The sequence below is a fragment of the Cryptotermes secundus genome, unplaced genomic scaffold (genome assembly GCF_002891405.2).
Source record: "Cryptotermes secundus unplaced genomic scaffold, Csec_1.0 scaffold2030, whole genome shotgun sequence".
NCBI classification, from domain to species: domain Eukaryota; kingdom Metazoa; phylum Arthropoda; class Insecta; order Blattodea; family Kalotermitidae; genus Cryptotermes; species Cryptotermes secundus.
In genome coordinates, this window is record NW_019731241.1 from 214,180 (window position 1) to 220,443 (window position 6,264).

Below are 6,264 nucleotides of genomic sequence, written 5' to 3' on the forward strand. Positions count from 1 at the left end.
AAATATTCAATGGTACGAACTAATTCCTCATAAAGCAACTGTTTTTATACCTTGCTTAGTACGACATGCACAAATGCATCAACCTCGTATGTAACGTCATTTTCATTCCTGAATTTCTCTGATATGGACATTGAACGTAATTTAGAAAGTGTGTATTGGGAAAGTAACAGGAAACAGATGAAGATAACTGATTACTGTACTCGTATCTAGGTACAGTAAGGCACAACAATTCATGTAATCTACTGTAATTTGGTGAGTAGGCCTACCTTTAATATACAGTATTAGTGTGGTGTGTATTGTCAGTGAAAGCGCTGTAATATGTCTTTGATATTACACATTTGGGCAATTCCACGTTAATGTTACGTTAATCTGTACTTAACTACGTATTTCACTAAAAAATGCAACATTTTAACTCGGTTTTTGATAGATTTTTACGTGACTAACATAAGGCTACTGTGGAAGTGCCCATTTCGGTTACACCGACATTCGTTTACAACGACACTATTTTCAGGTCCCTTTGATGACGTTATAACCAAGTTCTACTGTAATTCAAAGGAGCAATGATAAATGGAGAACTTATTTTAACGATTTTTACTGAAATTTCATCATATCCAAATGAATTTTTGGATTTAAGGGATTTATTACAAAGGCTGTTCCGCATACAGGGTGTCCCAGGAGGAATGGACCAAACTTCGGGAGGGTGTTCCTTACGTTAAAGTATGCCGATATAACCCAAACACCTATGTCCAAAGTTGAACGGTTACGGAGATAATGGCCAGAGAAGTGTCAAACTTTGACCGGTGTTACACACTTGTTGATTACAAAATACATATTAAAACTGGCAGGAATATGTGGATTCTGTAATGTTAATAATGTACGTAACATCAAACTAACTTGTGAGTGACGGAAAGCCATAAAATTNCTGAAATACGAAATACTCACTCGCCATGTCATAATTGTCCCTAGGGTTTCCAAGCACTATACATGACACATGACTGGCGAGCAATGACGTAATATGGCTGCGCTATAACCCGACCACATAACTGTAAACGTACATTCACGGACAATCTCTTTTGGAATTTCGTTTCCATTATCTCATGTGGATTATTATGGAACCACGTATGCACATTTCATAAATTATTTACACCATCCAGGGTAAAAGACGCCTCAACACTGAATAAAATGACGCTTAACAGTTCGGGATGAGCTTTTTATCCAGTGGCACATATCCATACGCTGTGCATGGTCGCCTGGTTTCAGATGTTGTACCATTTGATCATGGTAAGGATAACTCTTCATCATCTATAGTTCGCCACACCTGCATACGTGATACGCCGATGCGGGAGGCGATTCTACGAGTGGACAGACACGGACTTCTATGAATCATATCAACAATGTGCTCTCATGTGTCTATCATTCGTACATCCTGCCTTTTAGAGTGCACAGAAACACTTACAAGAGAACCAGTATCACGCAATGTCTGGTGAATTCGCGTAAATACACTTCAAGATGGAATCCTTCGATCGGGAAAATGCCTTTGGTATTCTTCAACAGCAGCACGTGCATTGCGACCACAAAATCCACACACAAAATGCATATCACAATATTCCACGTGTGAAAACACAAGAGGCATTTCAGCAACTCATCACACAACTAATTTACCACCCATTCACGACCCCGCCGCAACGTAATCTGTAGGCTCTGGTAGGTAGCGCATGAGCTAACGGCTAGTGACTCACAGCACTCAAGGACAAACAGATAAGGGTCTCAGCTGACAGCTATAGCGTGTGGACCTGCAAGAAGACCGCACTTTTCTCGGGCCATTATCTCCGTAACCGTTCAACTTTGGACATAGGTGTTTTGGGTTATATCGACATACTTTAACATAAGGAACACCCTCCCGAAGTTTGGTCCATTCCTCCTGGGACATCCTGTATATTGCCTCCTATTTGTCTGTGTTAATATGTAAGGTCTGAGCTCAATGTTGGTGTTGTAGTAAAGGTTGAACCTTCCCGCCAATGTACTGTTTATTTGGTTGTCGTGCGACACATAGCGCCAGCAGAGCAGTCTACTAAAATGGCATCTGACACAGAAGAGTGTACGGAACAGAGATGTGTTATTGAATTTCTCACTGCCGAACAAATTGCACCCATTGACATCCATCGACGCTTGCTAAAGGTGTATGGAGACGATACCATGGATATCAGCAGAGTAATGCGGTGGGTAGCGTGTTTCAACAGTGGCGAAAGTGAAGTGCACGACAAGCCACGCCCTAGGCGTCCCTCCTCACAATGACTAGTGCCTCATCCGTACAGATCAGCGGATAACAACCAGGGAACTGTGTGCAGGGCTTAATATCAGCTGTAATGCATTGGAAAGGATGTTGGGGAAGCTGGAGTATCGCAAAGTTTGTTCCAGGTGGGTCCCGCGGATGCTTACACAGGACCACAAAACTCATCGAATGGAAGCATGTCAGGACCTGTTGCACCAGTTTGAGGCTGAAGGTGACAAGTTTCTGGACAGCATCGCCACCAGAGGCAAGATGTAGTGTCACCACTACGAGGCGGAATCCAAAAGACAGTCTATGGAGTGGCGACATCCAGATTCCCTAAGAAAAAAGAAGTTCAAGAAACTGCCATCAGCAGGGAAAGTGATGTGCACAGTCTTTTGGGATAGGCGGGGTGTGATTTTGTTGGATTTCCTGGAGCCTGGTGAGACTGTCAATTCTGAACGCTACAAGAAAATGGTGACTAAGCTGAAAGCCCGCATTTCCCGAATCAGGCCAGAGAAGCGGAAAACCTTTCACTTGCAACACGATAACACTAGACTCCATACTAGTTTGGCGACCACTGCGCACATCGCAAAGTTTGGCTGGACTGTCCTATCACATCCACCTTATAGCCCCGATTTAGCACCTTCAGACTTCCAACTCTTTGGGCCTATGAAAGATGGACTATGTGGGCAACATTTTCCAGACAGCGATGCTGTCATTGCAGGTGTAAGAAAGTGGCTAGCCTCTGCTGGCGTAGTCTTTTACAGGCATGGCATACAGGCTCTTGCTCATCGGTGGCAAAAGTGCATAACGAATGGTGGTGATTATTTGGAAAAATAACTGCAAGTAGACGAAATCTTGCTCTATTTAACTGTGTTATTATGATTTCTGTATCTGTTGTAGTTTTCATTAAAAAACATAGGAGGCATTATATATGGAATGCTGCTTGTAATTTTTTTAATTTCACCAGTCATTGTACTAAGGGCATTCCATATATAATGCCTATTTTTTTTTAAAGAAAACTATGATACAGAAATCATAATAACACAGTTAAATAGAGCAAGATTTCAGCTACTTACAGCTATTTTTCCAAATAATCACCACCATTCGTTATGCACTTTTGCCAGCGATGAACAAGAGCCTGTATGCCACGCCCGTTAAAGTCTGTGCCAGAGGAGGCTAGCCACTTTCTTACAGCTGCAATGACAGCATCGTTGTCTGGAAAATGTTGCCCACGTAGTCCGTCTTTCATAGGCCCAAAGAGATGGAAGTCTGAAGGTGCTAAATTGGGGCTATAAGGTGGATGTGGTAGGAAAGTCCAGCCAAACTGGTATGGGGTCTAGTGTTATCGTGTTGCAAGCAAAAGGTTGTCTGCTTCTCTGGCCTGACATGGGAAATACGGGCTTTCAGCTTAGTCAGCGTCGTCTTGTAGCATTCAGAATTGACAGACTCACCAGGCTCCAGGAAATCCAAAAAAATCACACCCTGCCTATCCCAAAAGAACGTGCACATCACTTTCCCTACCGATGGCTGTCTTGAATTTCTTTTTTCTTGGGAAATCCAGATGGCACCACTCCATGGACTGTCTTTTGGATTCCGGCTCGTAGTGGTGACACCATGTCTCATCTCCGGTGACAATGCTGTCCAGAAACTTGTCACCTTCAGTTTCACACTGGTGCAACAGGTCCTGACAGACTTCCATTCGACGAGTTTTTATGGTCCTCTGTAAGTATCCACAGGACCCACCTGGAACAAACTTTGCCATAATCCAGCTTCCCCAACATCGTTTCCAATGCATTACAGCCGATATTAAGCCGTGCACATACTTCCCTGGTCGGTATCTGCCAATCTGTATGGTTGAGCTGATCAAGGCGTGGTTCATTTGGAAGAGTGGCAGCTGAGCAGGGGCATCCAGGGCGTGGTTTGTTGTGCACTTCACTTTTGCCACTGTTGAAACGCACTACTCACTGCCTCACTGTGCTGACATCAACTGTATCGTCTCCGTACACCTTTAGTAAGCGTCGATGGATGTCAATGGCTGCAATTTGTTCGGCAGTGAGAAATTCAATAACACATCTCTGTTTCGTACGCATTTCTATGTCAGACGCCATTTTGGTAGACTGCTCTGCTGTTGCTATCTGTCGCACGACAACCAAATTAACAGCACATTGGCAGGAAGGTTCAATCTTTACTACTACACCACCAACATCCAGCTCAGACGTTACATTTTAACACAAAAAAATAGGAGGCATTATATATGGAACGCACCACATATTATCGAATATTATATTTGGAAAGGGGTTACTGAAAAGTTTGTATAGATAATCAATACAATTATTATCTTCTAATTCCTCATTATTAATGATATTGGAAATTTTGTCTGTTAATAGAAAATAGTTTTGAAAGGAATCAGCTATAAGCTGTTAATTATCAGTTAAAGTACCATTTACACTCAACTCTCGATTATCCGGGGGCAGATAAACCAGTTTGCGGCTTAACTGGGGCTACCGGCGCTTTTTTGAGGCTTATATGTTGTTTAACATTCATTCACTTTTGTTTCACATGGTGAGTTGTAATACTATTTTTGCACTAGTGTGAACCAAGCTCTGCATTTTTTGGTCCCGTTATTCTAACACAATGTTCTAGGGTAGGGGTGAAAGAATGCAAGGATTTGTGGAAAGTTTCAAGGACAGATACACCACACCAGTTAGTCTCTTTGTATCGATCTTCAAGTGCGTTAGCAAAATGTCAGGGTGTAAAAGGAAGTGTGTTGTGTTAAGTATTCAACAGAAACTTGAAATTATCAATCAGTTGGGAAAAAGAGGTGTATTTAAACAATTAGCAATGCAATACAGTATTGGAGAACAAAATGTTCGTGATTTGAAAAAACAAAAGAATCAATTAATTTCCTTTGCTTCGTCTTCTAATTCAAAGAGAATGAAGAAGAGAAAAACCATGAAAAAATCAACATATGATGATCTCGACAAAGCAATGGTGATCTGGTTTAAACAACTAAGGGCACAGGGAACAACAATAACACGAGCAGTTTGTGCTAAGTAAGCAAAATTTTTTTCCGAAGCACTTGAACTACAAGGAAGTTTTGACGCTTCTTCCGGTTGGCTAACACGTTTCAAGCAGCGTCATGGAATACAAGAAATTAGTGTTCAAGGTTAGAAATTGTCAGAGGACTTGACATCATCAGTTCAATTTTGCACCAATTTTGATAGTTTCATGAAAAGTGAAAATCTGCTGCCAGAACAAATCTATAATGCCGATGAAATGGGTCTTTATTGGAAATGCTTGCCAACAAGAACTTTGGCACTTCAAAATGAAAGACAGGCTCCAGGTCACAAATCCAGTAAGGAGAGATTGACAGCCTTGTGCTGTTCTAATGCATCAGGAACACACAAACTAACACCAGTAGTTATCAGCAAAGCAAAAAGACCACGTCCTTTTAAAGGAACATTAGCTTCAAGTCTGCCTATCCATTATTTTAATCAGAAAGGAGCTTGGATGAATAGAGCGATATTTAAAGAATGGTTTGATTTTAAATTTGTGCCTCAAGTTTGTGACAATCTAAAATCCCAAGGCCTACTTGAGAAAGTTGTGCTCCTCATTGAGAATGCGCCCTCACATCCTAATGAAAGTCTCCTGAGGTCAGATGATGGAAATATTCTTGTGAAACATTTTCCTCATAATATTACCGCACATATCCAACCAATGGATCAAGGAGTTATCTCAAGTATGAAGAGAATCTACAGATCAAATTTGCTACAAAAGTACATCGATGAAGGCAATGATCTGATGTCTTTCTGGAAGCCTTTTTCAATGTTAGATGCCATATACGAGAGTTCAGCAGCGTGGAATACAGTAAAGCCATCTGTATTGAAAAATTCATGGAAGAAACTGATGCCTTTCATCACTAATGAAGATGACGAAATCCATGGATTCACTGGATTCAGTGAAAATGAGATAGCCATAAAATTGACAAA

The 6,264-nt window shown here is 41.4% G+C and overlaps 1 protein-coding gene across 7 annotated transcripts in view; it reads right to left on the reverse strand.

Annotated features, from left to right (window-relative positions):
• Window positions 1–6,264, reverse strand: part of LOC111866657 (mannosylglucosyl-3-phosphoglycerate phosphatase) — a 171,398-nt gene that overhangs the window by 150,723 nt on the left and 14,411 nt on the right. The window lies entirely within an intron of this gene.